Source organism: Natator depressus, chromosome 3 (assembly GCF_965152275.1).
Source record: "Natator depressus isolate rNatDep1 chromosome 3, rNatDep2.hap1, whole genome shotgun sequence".
Taxonomy (NCBI): domain Eukaryota; kingdom Metazoa; phylum Chordata; order Testudines; family Cheloniidae; genus Natator; species Natator depressus.
In genome coordinates, this window is record NC_134236.1 from 68636476 (window position 1) to 68654611 (window position 18136).

General features: G+C 43.9%; 1 long non-coding RNA gene across 1 annotated transcript in view; it reads left to right on the plus strand.

Annotated features, from left to right (window-relative positions):
• The first annotated feature begins 13393 nt into the window (after window positions 1-13393).
• The window catches only part of LOC141983899 (uncharacterized), a 75686-nt gene continuing 70943 nt past the window's right edge, over window positions 13394-18136 (plus strand). The window contains exon 1 of the long non-coding RNA XR_012638562.1: window positions 13394-13416. This is a non-coding gene — a long non-coding RNA (uncharacterized LOC141983899). The remainder of the gene's footprint in view (window positions 13417-18136) is intronic.

Consider the following 18136-nt stretch of genomic DNA (forward strand, 5'->3'; position numbering starts at 1 on the left):
ATCTCTCAGGCCAGCTAACTTGAATTAAAAGCTACACTAGATTTAAGGGTATGTGGGTGGGAATGGGACTTGAGTTAGGGGCAACACTCGAGTTATAACATGAGTTAAGTTTTCAATGAAAACAAGCCCTTTACTCCTCAATTGATGTTAATATATTAAGTATTTCCTTTAGGCATTCAATTTAAAATTGGTGAGATTGGTACTGTGTTGCTGGTACTATGGTTAATTAAACACCAGTTGACTCTCAAGGTATTCTGTCCTGGTGGGAACCGACTTTAAGGATGAGAGGGAAGTTCCATGCTCATTTAACCCTTGGCCTCTGCTGTAAACGCCAACTAGTACAAATATTGATGAGGACAGATACCTGACTGAGGCCATCAACTCCTTATGTATAGGCCACCAAATGGCAGCTACTTTCATTTACTACTGACCAACCTTAGATTTGAACCAGCTGTCTAGAGGTGAATGGCTCATAGACTCATAGATATTAAGGTCAGAAGGGACCATTATTGCATTACCAAGCCGATACATATTCCATTCCCCTTTATCCTAGGCCTTCCCATATTTGTATATGCTGTTATACTTACAATTATTCATAGCTTTTGTCATGCACATGCTTTTTCTTGTGATTTTCAAAGGGTATTGGAATGCTATCTTGGTAGCACATTCTCTCACTTAGATTAGACACTCCTCAAACAGAGGGCATTAGCATATATAAGCACTCAAAACAATCAGTTGCACACATACAAAATGGGAAATGACTGCTGAGGAAGGAGTACTGCAGAGAGGGATCTAGGGACCATAGTGGATCTCAAACTAAATATACGTGAACAGTGTAACGGTTGCAAAAAAAGCAACCATCGTTCTGGGATGTGTTAGCAGGAGCGTTGTAAGCAAGACACGATAAGTAATTCTTCTGCTCTACTTCGTGCTGATTAGGCCTCAACTGGAGTATTGTGTCCAGTTCTGGGCGCCACATTTCAGGACAAATTGGAGAAAGTCCAGAGAAGAACAACAAAAATGGATAAAAGTCTAGCAAACATGACCTATGAGGGAAGATTGAAAAAATTGGGTTTTCTTAGTCTGGAGAAGAGAAGACTGAGGGAGGACATGATATAACAGTTTTCAAGTACATAAAAAGTTGTTACAAGGAGGAGGAAGAAAAATTGTTCTTTCTAACCTCTGAGGATAGGACAAGAAGCAATGGGCTTAAATTGCAGCAAGGGAGGTTTAGGTTGGACATTAGGAAAAACTTCCTAACTGTCGGGGTGGTTAAGCCCTGGAATAAATTGCCTGGGGAGGTTGTGGAATCTTGTCATTGGAGATTTTTAAGAGCAGGTTAGACGAACACCTGTCAGGGATGGTCTAGATCAGGGATGGCCAAACTGCAGCTTGTGAGCTGCATGCAGCTTTTGTACAGTTAAAGTCCAGCTTGCAGAGCCCCCCAGGTTCCCTCCATTCTCCGCGTACCAGACTGGGGGGTGTGGGAGGTATGGAGCTATGAGCTTCTGCCTTGTGGTGGGGCTAGGGACTTCTGCCAGAGACAACAGGTGCCTGCTGAGAGTGAGGTGGCACGATTTAAAGGTTCACCACCCCCAAGCAGCTTGAGTCATGCCCTCCCAGGCACACCCTCACTCTTACTCTCAGTGGCCCCTCCCTACAGTTCCCAGGTGTTAGCTCCGCATGGAGAGGCAGTGGCAAACAGCTGGGAACTGCAGGGAGGGGCCACTGCTTTAGCTCCATGGGGATAGGCAGCAGCAAAAGCAACAGCTCTCCCCGCAGCTCCCACCCGCCTCTCCCCATGGCCACAGAGCTATGTGCTGGGAGGGGGCCCAGCAGCACCATGTGACTGAGTGGGGCCAGCAAACCCTGCCAAAAATCGTATTCAGCTTAGAGGGTCAGTAAGTTTGGCCACCTCTGGTCTCAGAACCAGGTTTACAATGGCACCAGTGGTGCTGTGGCACTGGGCCCACACTCAGAAAAGGGCCCTGGTGTCCAGACTGTGGCCATGCCCCTGGCTCCACCTGTGCTCTGCCCTAAGGCCCCGCTTGGCCTCTTCCCCCGGCTCACTTCTCTCCGCCCCCTCCTGGCCATGCCCCCTGCTCACTCCTCTCCATCCCTTCCCCTCACTTGCTGCTGGCTCCTCTCTGCCCTCAGCCCCCATGTGAGTGGTGGGCGGGGCCTTTGGGAGAAGAGGTCAAGCAGGGGTGGGGCCTTGGGGCAGAGCACGGGGCAGGGCCTCAGGGTGAAGTGGGGGGTGTGGATATGATCCAGCCACGAAGGCCCACAAAAGGTTAATCTGATCCTGCCTGGTCTAGATAATACTGGGTCTAGACTAGATGACCTCTCAAGGTATCTTCCAGTCCTACGATTCTATGAAAACCACTTTATAGTGTGTGCTTATTATATTGAGTTAGTTAGCTAGGTATATAGCTCTAAATATAAAGCTACAATTGGCTTGTGTGTATAAAGTTAGCCGTTTAGATATTTCAGACAGCATGGCCTTTATTTATTTTTTATTATGTTAAAAATCCCTGATTTTGGTTTATTATTAAATAGTTCCTATTTAACGCAATTTATTCTGGAGGATTTTGAAAAACATTTTAAAACCTCATCTTTTCATTTTATATTTTTTTGGATTAAATTGATTTTAATATGTGGACATAATTTATTATTTTGTGGTTTGTAATTTTGAACCAACATTGTTTCAATCTATAGCTCATAGAATTGAAGGATAATGTCCTGTGAACACCATACACAGCTTTAGCGAGACAAGGTGGGTGAGGTAATATCTTTTACCCGATCTACTTCTATTGGTGAGAGAGACAAGCTTTTGAGTTTACACATAGCTCTTCTTCAGGTCCCTGTCTTTCTCACCAACAGCAGTTGGTCCAATAAAAGGCATGATCTCACCTGTCTTGTCTCTAATATCCTGGGGCCAACACGGCTACACCAACATATCACACAAACACACTTTGTCTTGTTGTTTTAATGTTCAGACTAACATGTATGGCCCTGATTCAGCGATGCAAGTTCAAGTAAGCATGTGTGTAATTTTAAGTACATGAGCAGTTTCATTGGCTTCAGTGGGACTGGTCACATGCTTAAAGTTATGCATGAGCCTAATGGCTTTTCTGAATGAGGGCCAGAGCACTCAGCACTTAGCAGGACTGAACTCTGCAACTTCTCTATTCTGGGTGGAAGGGCAGAGATGCTCAAGGGTGTGCTTGGTTATATTGCCCTCTTGTGGCTGGCCAAGAGAGTCTGCTAGCCTTAATACTGCTACAGCATTTTGGTACATAAAAGGTCCCTGTCCATACATCCTAGGTGCCCTTGTCATAACTTAAACTGTATTGCTGCATTAGTATATTTATTATTTGTATTGTATTTTAATATAAACCACCACCAGTGAGCTAGACAATTTAAAAATCTCGAATGCCCCTCCTATTCCGACAGTTCCCCACCCTTCAACTTTCTCTGCCCTCACCTCAGTTTTCAAATGCCTGGAGGAAAATGCTGAGACGTGCACAGGCTGAAATTGTGAACAAACAGCAATACTTGCCCCATAACCTCAGCCGTACAGAACGCAACGCCATCCACAGCCTCAGAAACAACTCTGACATTATAATCAAAGGGGCTGACAAAAGAGGTGCTGTAGTCATAATGAACAGGTTGGATTATGAACAGGAGGTTTCCAGGCAACTCTCCAATATCACATTCTACAGGCCACTATCGTCTGGTCCCACTGAGGAGTACCAAAAGAAACTACACCATCTGCTCAAGAAACTCCCTGCTATAGTATAGGAACAAATCTACACAGACACACTTCTGGAGCTCTGACCAGGGGTATTCTATCTGCTACCCAAGATCCATAAACCTGGAAACCCTGGACGCCCCATTATCTCAGGCATTGGCACTCTTACAGAACGATTATCTGGTTATTCGGACTCCTCAGACCCTACATTACCAGCACTCCTAGCTATCTTCGAGACACCACCGACTTCCTGAGGAACCTACAACGCATTTGTGATCTTCCTGAAAACACCATCCTGGCCACCATGGTTGTAGAAGCTCTCTCTACCAACATTCCACACGAGGATGGACTACAAGCTGTCAGGAACAGTATCCCTGATGAGGCCACAGCACACCTGGCAGTTGAACTTTGTGACTTTGTCCTCACCCACACCCATTTCAGATTTGGGGACAATTTATATCTTCAAGTCAGCGGCACTGCTAGGGGTACTTGCATGGCTCCACAGTATGCCAACATTTTTATGGCTGACTTAGAACAACGCTTCCTCAGCTCTTGTCCCCTAGTGCTCCTCCTCTACTTGCGCTACACTGATGACATCTTCATCATATGGACCCACGGGAAGGAGGCCCTTGAAGAATTCCACCATGATTTCAACAATTTCCACCCCACCATCAACCTCAGCCTGGACCAGTCCAAACAAGAGATCCACTTCCTGGACACTACAGTGCAAATAAGTGATGGTCACCTAAACACCACCCTATACCGGAAACCTACTGACCACTATACTTACCTACATGCCTCCAGCTTCTATCCAGGACACATCATAAGATCCATTGTCTATAGCCAAGCCCTAAGATACAACCACATTTGCTCCAATCCCTCAGACAGAGACAAACACCTACAAGATCTTTATCAAGCATTCTTAAAACTACAATACCCACCTGGGGAAGTGAGGAAACAGATTGACAGAGCAAGGCGGGTACCCAGAAGTCACTTACTACAGGACAGGCCCAACAAAGAAAATAACAGAACACCACTGGGCATCACATACAGCCCCCAGCTAAAACCTGTCCACCACATCATCAATGATCTACAACCTATCCTGGAAAATGATCCGTCACTCTCACAGACCTTGGGAGGCAGGCCAGTCCTTGCTTACAGACAGCCCCCTAACCTGAAGCAAATACTCACCAGCAACTACACACCACACCACAGAAACACTAACCCAGGAGCCAATCACTGTAACAAACCCCGTTGCCTACTCTGTCCCCATATCTACTCTAGCGACACCATCAGAGGCCCCAACCACATGAGCCACACCATCAGAGGCTCATTCACCTGCACATCTACTAATGCGATATATGCCATCATGTGTCAGCCATGCCCCTCTGCCATGTACATTGGCCAAACCAGACAGTCTCTACGTAAAAGAATAAATGGACACAAATCAGACATCAGGAATGGTAACACTTGAATTGAACACTTCAATCTCCCTGGACGTTCTATAACAGATTTAAAAGTAGCCATACTTCAACAAAAAAACTTCAAAAACAGACTTCAAAGAGAAACTGCAGAGCTACAATTCATTTGTAAATTTAACACCATTAATTTGGGCTTGAATAGGGACTGGAAGTGGCTGGCTCACTACAAAAGCAATTTTCCCTCTCTTGGTATTGACATCTCGTCATCAATTATTGGGAGTGGACCGCATCCACCCTGATTGAATTGGTTCTGTCAACACTGGTTTTCCACTAGTAAGGTAACTCCCTTCTCTTCATGCGTCAGTATATTTATGCCTGCATCTGTAATTAAGAGAGAGTGGAATGGAAAGGAAATATCAGAAGGAAAACAAATTTTGCTATTGTTAGTTTGTTTCTGGTAATAACTGTGTCAGGATCAGTGGAACTGCAGTCAGAGGACCCATGTTATCTGGAGGGACTGTTATTGATGGGACACCAGGGAATACAGGGAATTAGGCAAGAAGTAAGCAATGTAGTCATGTGAACAGAGCTGTATACAGAGGTTAATAAAGTTCCATTGATTCAACTTAATCTGCATTTAGCTTTACTCTTTGTGAATGAGACAGCACCCACAAAGTGTTAGCACCTTTCCAGACATTCCTGAAAGGACAAAGTGCTTTGCCCATCATAGATGCTACCATGTTTGCATCGTCCTCATTGTTTTCCTTCTAATATTTCCCCAGTGGATATTGCTTAATGTTGGGTACAGCAATCAGTGCACTCTTACACATGTTACATGGATTTAACTTTGCCTGCAGCAGTCAGTGCACAGAAACACAGGAACAATGCTTGGTTTTCACACATGTAAATAGTATATAGCATTTTGAAAATGTACTCCAAGGTTCCTAAAAGGAACTACAACACAAGGACAACTGGGTTCAAAAAAGAATTAATAAGTTCATGGAGGATAGGTTCGTCAAGGTGGTGAGGGATGCAACTCCATGCACTGGGTGTCCCTAAACCGCCGACTGCCAAAAGCTGGGACTGGAAGACAGGATGAATCACTTGAAATTGTCTTGTTTTGTTAATTCCCGCTGAAGCGTCTGATGCTGGCCTCTGTTGAAAGACAGGATCCTGGGCTGGATGGACCATTGGTCTGACCCAATATAGTCATTCTTATGTTCTTTTGTTCTAAAAAAAAATCAAAGCAGACTTTTGTGTCAGTGAAATCGTCTGAAAAGGAGAGGTAATTTTATTTGTTTCCTACACTGAGGGGGCAATAAATACAAATGTGTTTAATGAGGCCCAACCTCGACTATATTGTTCTCAATAAAACCTTTTATTCAACATAGCCTCCACTTAATGGAAATTGTGTTAGCAAACAGCCAGTCCCAGGGTCATAATGTCTATAAAGTAGCTGTCGCTTTCAGACTGACTTTACCCAGTCAGAGTCAAGCAAGGTTAAAAAAATGGAATATTAAAGAGCTGATTGTGTCACACATCAGCCACTCTGTGATAACCATCTGAAGTTTAATGTTTTTAAATTAATCCTCATTCATGCCTCTCTGATAAAGGATATTGTCTCTTCCATCTTTTATAGATGCACACATGAGCATGTGCACACACACACAAAAGGATTATTTGATATAACATAACAAACACCATTTGCAATTCAAGTAATTTAGACCCTAGATGATATGTTTCTTAACTGCTTGCCTGCTGCATCATATACTAGGTAAATGGTGAAAATGACACACATAGTACTGATATTAAGCCATAAAATACAGGGGGCTATGATATTTATATCAGTATAAATCAGGAGTAACTCTACTGAAGTCAGCAGAGTGACACGATGGTATAAAACCATGAGATGACATATGAAAAATCAGACTGGATTTTACTAGGCTAGAGGTAACATTATCACTCTGATCGCTAAAATGCGGCCAGGCAAAGCTCATGCTTCATGTTATAAATTCATTACCACAGGGATCAGAAAAGAATTTTTCCCTCCAGAAATATCATTGCACAATTGGCCAAATACATTGCTTTTGGGGATTTTTTAAACATGCTTTTCTATGAAGCATCAAATGTTGGCAAGTACCAGAGACAGGCAATGGAATTACTGCATCAGTTTTTGGATCTGGTTTATAGCAAATCTTATATATCTGTGCTCTCAAGCAGGGGTACTGGAACAATTTGTATAGTGGGGGGTGCTGAGAGCCATTGAACCAAACTGTAAAACCTGTATACGACGGAAACCACTTCAAACCAGGGGGAGCGGCAGCACTGCTAGTTCCAGCACGTAACCTTTCAAGTAGCTTTGAGCTCTTTCACGGTACAGAGACCCCTTTCTTCAGATATTAATAATTTGCTGCTTGATTCTGAGCCTGTATCCCATACTCTTCTCTCATCCCATCTGATCTCATTGTTTCTAGATAATGTCAAGGTGGGTGAAGTAATATCTCTTATTGGACCAACTTCTGTTGGTGAGAGAGAGAAGCTTTTGAGCTTACACAGAGCTCTTCTTCAGGTCTGTGTAAGCTCAAAAGCTTGTCTCTTTCAGCAACAGAAATTGGTCCAATAAAAGATATGTTACTTCACTGACCCTGTCTTTCTAATATCCTGGGACCGACACATCTACAACACCACTGCATAGATAATGTTCATCACACTTGCCTATCTGCGGGGCTTGAGAGAGAACCAGGTGTCTCAAACTTTCTTGTCTTCTGGTATGAATCTAACTTCTCTCTTTTAAACTTTGCATTTGATCACAACCTGATGATGGAGTAACTCAGAATATGCTGTAGATTTAATATATTGTCCAATAAGTTATTTTCCATGCAAAACTAACCAGCCACATGCTTCCTGAATCTGGGATCATCTACTTACTCCCATTCTTCAACCCTCCACCTACGCGTCTGCCAGCTCAGTCCTGTTTTCCAGCCTTGACCACCTCTTTCTCCTCTGTGCGATTCTCCAGAGCTCTCTCACTGGTGCCACCACACGAGTTTGTACCTCTTTCCCCCTCCTTCAAAACCATTGACTCACGATCTGTAAATCACTCCCTAAAACCTTCCTTTCCTTTCAGCTTGAATCAAATCTCGAAGTTTTTAGTCAGTTTTACCTGGCCTTTACTTGTTTGGATTTTCCTATTGGGTTCAATGGGCTAGATTCAGCTGTGGGTTACACCAGCTCCTTTCAGCATAACTCCAGGCAGAGGGTCCACAGTAGCAGAAAGGTGCCAAAAGGGGAAGTTGTGGAGCCACAACATCCTTCCTACCAGGGGCTGCAGGCAGCCAGTGCCACCCAAAAATTGCATGGATCTAACCACAGAGTGAGTTATCCTAGAGCAGGCTGAGGATGCGCTGTCAGTGCATCACCTCAACAGCCTTCACTGGCAGGCTTCTAAGGAGCCCTGCAATTGTTAAAGCTTCACTTCCCTGGCAGAAACCCAAAGGGAGGCCAGGTGTCAGTAACATTGCCTTTCCTACCTCTGGTGACTTCCCCATAAGGCACAACAGACCAGGCTAGGACAAGAGGTTTAACTTCTCAGAAAGAGGAAAGCCTGACCCCAGGGGAGTTTTGACTGAGTAAAGACGTCAGGATTTGGCTGCTTCTGCCTATCTGTCTGTCATGCATTTTTTAATTCTCTGCATGAAGAACGATGATATAAAAATGAACAGCATTGTATTATGCAGCATGACCTGTTCCTTTCATAGGATGTTTGATACTTTTGTAGTATTGTATCTGAAACCATGAACGGCATTGCCAAAGGATTGCTGCAAGCAAAAAACAAACAAACCCGGATGAGGCAAGTTGCCATCTCTTAAAAACCCTGACACAAGACAAACACTTGCTTTGCATGAAAACTCTTCAAACGCACCAAGCAATAGCTGAATTCTTTACCTTATTCTCAAAAGGAGGCACTTTCTCTTTACCCTCCAAAGTAAGAATCTTAAAGTTCTAAAAATATCTAGAAGACAAAGTTGAATGGAAAAATTGTCTGTTAAAATATGTGAAAAAGAGGAACAGGTTTCTTTGCAGGAAAAACATCCTATGATGATGATCTATCAAGCAGCCCTAAGTAAGGCATGAACAGTACCTACACTGTGTCATATAGGTTGTCAATATCTCATAATTGATGCTAAAATCTCAGAGCAGGGACTGCCTATGACACCCCAGGGTGCAATCCAGACCAGTGAGGGACTGTATCACTACCTGCCTTGCAACCTGAGGTGTCTCACAATGCTTAGGGTGAAGATCCCAACCTGGGCCGTTCACAGTCAGCCAAACAGCATGCAGGTCTCATCCTGAGTGTCTGTGTGCAGCCACAGCCCTGCTTTATCAACTCTGACCCCAGCAGCCTGTCAGCAACACACCAGTCATACTCTGGCTTCCTGCAGCCTTGGTTACCAATTGTAGGGTAGCCTCAACCGCACTCCCAGACTTAGTCATTCCCCCCTCCACCCAAAGTATGTTTTGCACTGTCCAGCCCTCTCTGGACAATCCAGATACATTAGGTCTGTTGCCTCTCTAAGAGGATCAACATACAGCAGTCTGCTACTTTAAATGGAATTACCCAAACAATTCACAACACTGGATTAGTTGTAATTAAAGAATAAAACAAGTTTATTTCACTACAAGGAGGTTTTAAGTATAAGGCATTAAAGTCAGAAACGGGTACAAGAGAAATAAAGATAAATGCTTCCTTGTACTAAACTTAACAAACTAGACGTGGTTCAAGGTGAAGTCCCTTACCACATGTTCCCAGTGGCATTGCCGACCAAATTCTCAAGCCAGGATCTGCTCCCAAAGTCCAACGACTGTTCCTTTTGTCTTCTTAGGTGAAAAGGACAGAGATGGATAGGGAGAGATAACTTGGGGTGTTTTTGCCCCTCACTTTTATAGTTCAGTTCCCATTTGGAATGCATTTTCCTGAGGTTAAAGTTCATTCAAATAATAGAGAAGGCAACATGGTGTCTGGTGGTGAAAGAGGATGCACGCTGTTTCTTCTCACCTCTGTTTGCTGACAAGCAGCTTTTCCCTGTCTTCCCCCTCTTGCTATTTGAGAACCCTGTTTACAACTTATATGTAAACTGAAGTAAACACGTTTCTTTGTTTAGGACCTTCTTGATCAGTCCTGCCTAAACGGGGCTATGAGGCTTTGAACCTGTGCCACCAACATCATTTAGGGGAAATCCAAAACTTTACATATAATACTGCTACACACATTTTATCATGATACTATTGACCAGCGAGTTATTAGTTTTTAAATGATACCTCACAAGGCATATTTTGTACAAAGATTATTACAGTGGTGTGTAGGGTATGAATACAGGGGGGCATTCGATCATACTGGTTTTATACATGTTTGTACAGCACCGGCACCAATGGGACCCTGATCCTGACTGAGGCCAGTGGGTGCGATTGCAATACTGTACTGCTGCTAACCCCCTGCATACTTAGTTATCTGAGTTAAAAATTAACATGTTTATTTAAAGACATTCAAAATGTTTGACTTTCTGTGGTGCCCAGTGTGGGCCTAACTCTGCTTCCACTGAGGTCAATGAGAGTTTTATTATTGGCTTCAGTGGGAGCAAATTTAGGCTGCTGCTGAGTGCTTTTGTAAATCCCACCTGCAGTGTACAAGAAGTGTACAGTGTCACTGTAGAGGGCCTCCCTGTCTTCTACTGCACATGCCACCAGAATCCTTACTGAGCAGCACCACATACAGGTAGCTAGGTCTGCATGTTTGAATATAATAAGTAAATTCAGTTACTGGAACCCAACTGTGTCCATGTAGTTTCCTCATATTCCTAATGCTGTGCAGCATGAAGACATGACCACACCCATTGTCTTTTTTGTCACATGTGAGACTACACAGCTGAATGAGCTAATAGGAAAGGTGATGTCATGTTGACAGTAGACCTGTGTCAGGATAAAGAAAACATGGAGGCAAACAATATCTGGAGCTGTCACTACTCACATGCATATTATGCACCCATGCACCTCTTCAGGTATATGGTACTGCTACAGGGCTCTCAGAATGGCATAGGCATCAGTTTGTATTGGTGCAGAACTGCTTGATCCCAGTGGAGTTCCAAGAGGTTGGGAAGGAGTATGCAGCCCTGAGGCACAGAATTCCCAGGTGTTTAAAGGGACTGTGCCTGCTGGACCAATCCCTTAGCTTTTCCTGGCTGGTGTGATGGTGGTCCCACAATGGTCTCACTTTCTCTCCACCCCTCCTTGCCCCTTTGGGCTGACTTGTATCCTGGCAAATGTTAGGAGAGAGAGTGATCATGGGCAGCGCGTGACTCCTCCATCTGGGGAGGCTGTGCGCACCTGGATTGTGCCCCCGCCCTGAGGCCTGCCCCTGCTCAGCAGCCTCCCCCAAAGGCCTGCCCACACTCCAACCCTGGCCCCACTCGGCCCCCTCCCCAAGACCCCCTCCAGCCACCGCTTGCCCCTCTTTGCCCCCTCTCCCAGGCCCCCCCTTTCCGCCTGCTGGCCAGCCGGTCACTCACTGCTTGCATACCTCTTTGCCCCCTCCCCGGCCCCTCTCACCCGTCACTTCTACCTCTTCACTCCCCACCCCCCCAGGCTGCCCCCACCTGCCCGCCAGCTGCTCACTGCTTGTGTGCACACTCCTCTTCCCTCTCTCCTCTGGTCCCCCCACTTGACTGTGGGCCAGAGGTCTGGCTGCCCGCTCACTGCTCGTATGTGCCTCTTCACCCACTCCCATGAGGCCCCCATGTGGGCAGAGCAGGGGCGGGGGAAGAGAACAAGCGGGAGTGGGGCCTCAGGGCAGAGTGTGGGCGGGGCCACGCTGGGCTGCGCACCCTTTCGGCAGTGGTGTGATCCGAAGGCAGTGGGCCAGCTGTTTGTGGAGGCTTAGCCTCCCTTGGCCTCCTATACCCAATGCCTATGATTGTGGTTATGTCTGACCCTTCAGTCCTCTGTGCACCATCTGGCCCATAGAGATTTTGCTTTTAAAATCACTGAAGAGTTAAAAAGAGCGACGTTGAGCCATAAATCCAAATATCCTTATTTTGCTGGATTTGCGTTACAATATCAATTTTGCAGTTTAATTTGAATCAGCTCATGAATGTACCGCTCGGAATTCATGGTGAAATAAGCTTGATGTTCAGTCACTGTAATGATGTTTTATCTCTCCATATTACTTACACATTAAAAGGGCAAACTATCCAACTGGGTATATGTACTGTACTTCTCCAGCCATGAAGGACATATTTGCTATGAACCTTCTTGAGCCATATGGCTTTTTCAGGCTTGATAAGCTCTCAAGTCAAAGAGCAGCACTTCCCCCTCCTTCCCTCCCTAAAAAGAGCATTTTGGTTAACATGGGCATGAATAATACCTTTTCACTTCCTCTTTATTTGCTCCATCTTTAATCTCCCTGAGATGATTAACAGTTTTAAGAGCTACATTCCCAAAGCAAAAGAATAACCAGCTTAAAGGAGTCCAAAGAAGGGCAAAATATATTTTTTCTCTGTAATTTTAAGTTTTCTTTTCCAATAGACTTTATGCTCAGAAGCAGATAACGTTTTCTTTGCATAAGAAATTACTGAGCTCTCTCTTTTTGGACACATCTGAATTAACCATGGTCTTATGCCAAGATCAGAGGCAAAGGTACTGAGGCTGAGTGGAAGTTCAAAATGTAGAAATCTCAATGCTGGAGAAGTCTGTGAATTCAATCTTTCTTTATTAAATTTGAAAAATGTCTTGGTATCCCGTGGTCTTCAGAGAAAATGTTTTTAGTCACTTGTTTGTCGAAATGGTTTTTTCCCTGATGGCATTACTACAGAATGAAGCAAGATAATAAAAAAATAACCTAATATTATAAAGTGTTGTTGGTAGAGCTATTCCACAGGTAGCTGCTGTGATAGAAGGATGCGTATTCATTATTTATACCGCAAAGCATTGTTTCCCTGAAGTATTTCTCTTTAGTCCATAAAAACTGGCATTTCCTTCAGCGCGTGCCAATCCAGCTTCATAAATTTGTTTTATGCCTTCTTTTGTGTTTTCCAGGCACCACTGCATAGAGAGCTGCTATCAAAACTTTATCAATCTACAAGAAGCCTGATGTAGTGAGATACTCTGCTGGTGCTAGGAAACTGAACGAGTCATTGATGCAAGAAAGGATCCAGGACTGGTCGTGCTATAGAGTACAACATTCAGATGGTAATAACCTACACAAAGGCCTGCCTACCAAGTTTTGGGATTACAGCAGAACAAGTGCTGAAGTCTATGAACTTGTTGTTATGGCTATTTTTGTTCACTAACCCTTTGAACACCACAGAGTGCACGCATCCAGGATTTCAGGCAGGACCTATTGTGCTGCAAACTGGTGTAGTGAGTTCAGCAACGGCAAGACCGTTTCTTGTCCAGGAAGTCACCTCCCCCATTCTCTCCCCGGCTTAGATGTTTATACTTGGGTTTAAGGTGCTCAGTTTATAACTAAAGAAACAAAAGGTTTTTCCTTGAACACAAAAATCCCAGCTCAAGCTGCACACCAGCCCTTTAACAACTGGTTAGGGAGCTTGGCTTCTGTGACCAGCAGCTAGCTGCCTTTATAGGGTTCCCAGCCTTCAGTCCCCAGCCCTGCTTCGTTAGTCCACTTTGTACGCTTGTGCAAGGTCTGAGCAGGGAGTTAACTCCCAGCCACGTGGTATTCAGACAGGGCCTGGGCAAGCTACCCTATGGAACTCCAGTGGGACAGGAGGCTGTACTAAGACAGGAGAGCTGTACTGGATGCTACTTCTGTTTGTGTGTGTGGGTGATCAATAAGGCAGATGAACTGTGAAAACTTTGTAATGCAGCAAACAAGGTTCGTTAAGGGGGTTGAAATGCTACTCGAAGTGAATCTACTGTACATACATAAGTTAACTTATAAATGAAGTTCTGAGAAGTTGATCACCAAATATAACCTTAAATTAACATAAACCCTGTCAACTTTAGCAGAGCATAATGGGAAAATTCTGCCTTCAAACAGGTAAATTCTATGCCAACTTAGCCCAGGGCTACACCACAAAATTTTGTTGGCATAATTATGTCAGTCAGGGGTGTGGAAATAACACATCCCTGACTAACATGGCTTTCCTGGCGAAAACCACTTTGTAGATGCAGCATTACGAGCAAAGGAGTCCTTTTCCCGGTATAACTTATGTTTTAGGGGAGGTGGTATAACTATGCTGTCACAATACCTCTTTTTGCCACTATGAGCTGCATCTCCTCTAGGGGGCTCTGTTGGTGTAAGTATGTCTGCTGTAATGTAGCCTAGCCCTTATGTTCTTTGCAATCCCAGTAAAATCAATAGGGTTGCATGGGGGTATTTGCTAGTGCTTTTCTCACTGAGAAAAACAGGGAAAATCAGAGTTAGGGCTGTCCCTTTCTTCCTGCCCTCACTCCCACCTCCTAATGTACAACAGGGATAATGATATTGACCCATCATTGTAAAGTACTTTGACGTCTCCTGTTAAAATAGTCTTATTGTGTGGTACCTTGGAATAACAATGGTTAGTCTGTGTTACTAGATCTATGGAAATGTTGGTATATAAGACCTATTGCCAAAACTCTTGGCTTTTAGTTCCGGAATAGTCATATTAGAAAAACGATGGTGCACTAGAATTAGGTCAAAGGAGCAGTTGTGATGACAGACGAGTGTCCCAATTAATGAGATATCAGTGATAGCAGAAGTTGAGGTTTTTCTTCTGAAAGGAAGCCTTGAGAAATATTAAATGGACAACATGAAAAAAAAATCCATAGGAAATCATATAGATTTATGAATGTTACTGTTTATGCACTTTAATTACAGTGGTATTTAAAATGAACAGAAATGGCACTTTGATTGCGCTGTAACTGCACTTTTATTATTTGTATTTGAATATATTAGAAAACAGTTAAAGCTGCTCTGTGTTGTAGGAGCCCAATTCATCCACTTAGACATTTAAGAAATTGAATGTAAAGAATAATTTCAGAGCTTCATCATTCTCAGCTCTGCTGACAACGGCTCTTTAATTCCATCTCAGTGTCAGATAAAATTGCAAAAGAAAATCTCCTCTCAGCCATCTCTATTATCTGTGGCAAATTTGCAAAGATGTCCCAGTAAAATGGACTTCCCAGGCACCTCACATTTTTAAGCCGACATCTCTATTATGATTATGTGACATGGAGTGTATTTACAAACCTGACTCGTGCAAAATGTTGCCATAATCATACACAACTACTTACTGCTGGGTTCTTACACCTTTCCCTAAAGTATATGATGCTGGCCACTGTCGCAGATCTGACACTGGACTAGAGGCACCTCAAGTCTGATCCAGTCTGACAATTCCTATATTCCTAAACCACTATTTTTGGTGTGGGGTGTAATACAGGAGGGCCAGGGAGAGTGCTAGAGGGGAAATATATAAGGTCAAGGCTAATTAAGGCATGGTTCTCTGTAGACTAGGGAAGGTGGCTGTAGGTTAATTGGAGCACCTGAAGTCAATTAAGGCCCTGTTAGGAACCTAATAAAACCCCCGCTGCAGGCAGAGGATGGATGGATGGACGGACTGGAGCTTGGAGGTGTGCTGTGAGACTTGGAAAATCAGAGAACTGAAGTAAGGGGGACCCTGCCCCAGTAGGGGAGGGAGACTCCCTTCCCCAGCACCTAAGGACTGCAGGTACCCCACCCAAGGGGGAAGAGGGTAAGAACCTGCAGGGGTTGAGAGGGACTTGGGCTCAGAGTGAGGAGCAAACCCAAACCCCTCCCCTGCTTCCCTCCTTTACCACCTTCCTGGGCCACTAGTGGGGCCACTGATGCCCCAAGAAGAGGGGCAAATGGTGGCATCTTAGCTCCCCACCAAGAAAAGTGCAGGACCCACCAGACTAACATCAGCCTCCTTTCACAGTGGGTAAAACTGAGAATTCCTATTATTTATCCATTTTCATGGAGGCGTTTAGTCCATCTCATAAGGACTACACTGATGTTTGTATAGTGCTAATTTTTTAAACAGAATATCTGCTTACAGTGAATGTACAGTAAAATATTTTATCAGAACTGCTATCTCTGGGTGCCACCAAGGCACCTCCAATATAGACTAATCTATAATAGGTACTTGCTCAGGGATAGACCATTAGGACCTTTTTCAGCAAGATGCTTAAGAATATGCCTAACTTTAAACACGTGAATGGTTCCACTGAAATCAGTGTGTCTACTCATTTGCTTAAGCATCTTGCTGAACTGGGTCCTTACCTTTTGACCTGATTTTTATTCAGACACATTTTCAGGAATTGCCTATCTTAAATATTATTTTGGTGGGGCATAGGTTCAGAATCCCTTTATTTTCAGTATCCTGCAGCCTTCTTTTCTCGCAAAATGGCTAAGTCCAAACATTTTCATTTTGTCTGCCCCATGCATCTAATAAGGTGTGTGTGTGACCTACCCAGCTTCCTTGTAAAACTTGTTTAAAACCTGCTTTCAGCACTATGGCGCCTTACTTGGTTGAAGCTGTTGCTCCTAAAGTTCTGTGGGAGTTGGGTGGGGCAGGGCAGGGCTGGGCATGTAGGGTCTTTCCTTGAATCTCAGAATACTTACTGGTTTGCTGCTATCCCTGCCATTTTTATCAGTTTCTCAGTATTGAGTTATTCCATATACACTTGTTAAGTTGGCAATGAGTGACATTTGTTCCAGGCCTCCTAGGATCCACTGTCATCTGAGAACTGCTAGGGCCTGACTAATAACGGTCTCTTTCATATGCTTCCACATACCCACGCCCTCTTTTCTTTGATGGAAAATGGGTATTGTCTAACAAGATCAGAGCAGATACCTATCAGATACTCTGTCTTTAAGTCACTGAAGGAACATGATGGGCTGCCATTATTATTATATCAGGTCTTCATGTCATCCAGACCCAATGCAATGTCAGTGGAATTATTGCGGTTAAACTATAACAAGTTATCAGCTTCCTCTTGCAGAACAGATACAATCTTTATGGTGCTGCTAATGGACAATGTTGTCAATGTTTTTGAAAGTAAAATAGTTCATCTGTCTCTCCTCCTCATGAAGGTGTCCTCCGTGTGTCGGAAGAGTCTGGAGAATCCTTATAAATTTTTCCAACTTTAAATTTCCGTCTCCTGAAGCTCTACGTCAAAGGTACCAGACTTCAGCACAGTGGAACTCAATGAGTCTCCCTTTGCAGACCGACAGGGTAAAAATTTCAAAAATGCCTAAAGCCATTTTCAAAAGTGACTTAGGAGCATATCTCTCTTTCAAAGTTAGTGGGATTTAGGCTCCTAAATTCAAACACCACTTTTGAAAATGGGACTTGGGCCTTGTTTGCGCTTAAAATCTTTGCTGGCATAGGTATACAGGCAAAACCCTGCTAGTGTAGGTATAAGTTATACCAGCAAAAAAGTGCTTTTCCCAGTATAGCTTCTACTGGCTCTGTGAGTGAAATAAGTTATACCAACAAAAGCCAAACACACAGACACACAAAATCACCCCCCTAATCAACATTGCTATGTCAGTAAAACTTTTAAGTGTTAACCTTGTTAGGCTCCTAAGTGATTTGGTGCTTCTGAAAATGTTACCATCAGTTTTTGTTGTAATGGTAATGTTATAGTAAACGTTATAGTGATGTTATAGGTTGTAATTTCATGTATATAGTTATGAGGCTGAAAATGTGTCCTCATGGCTTAAAGCAAGCCTAGGCAAAAACTCTCCAGAAGTAGAGGGGCAGTTCACACCTCATCAGGGCATGTATGGGACAAGCCCAGCCCAGCCTCACAGGAACAAAGGACACTGGCCTAGGCAACAACAAAGGATCTGTTGGACTCTGGAGTGAGTCACCCCCCTTCCTTTAGTCAGCTTGGGACTGCGATGCGGTAATGCTCACCTGACTCTGAGGAGGGTGGGGCC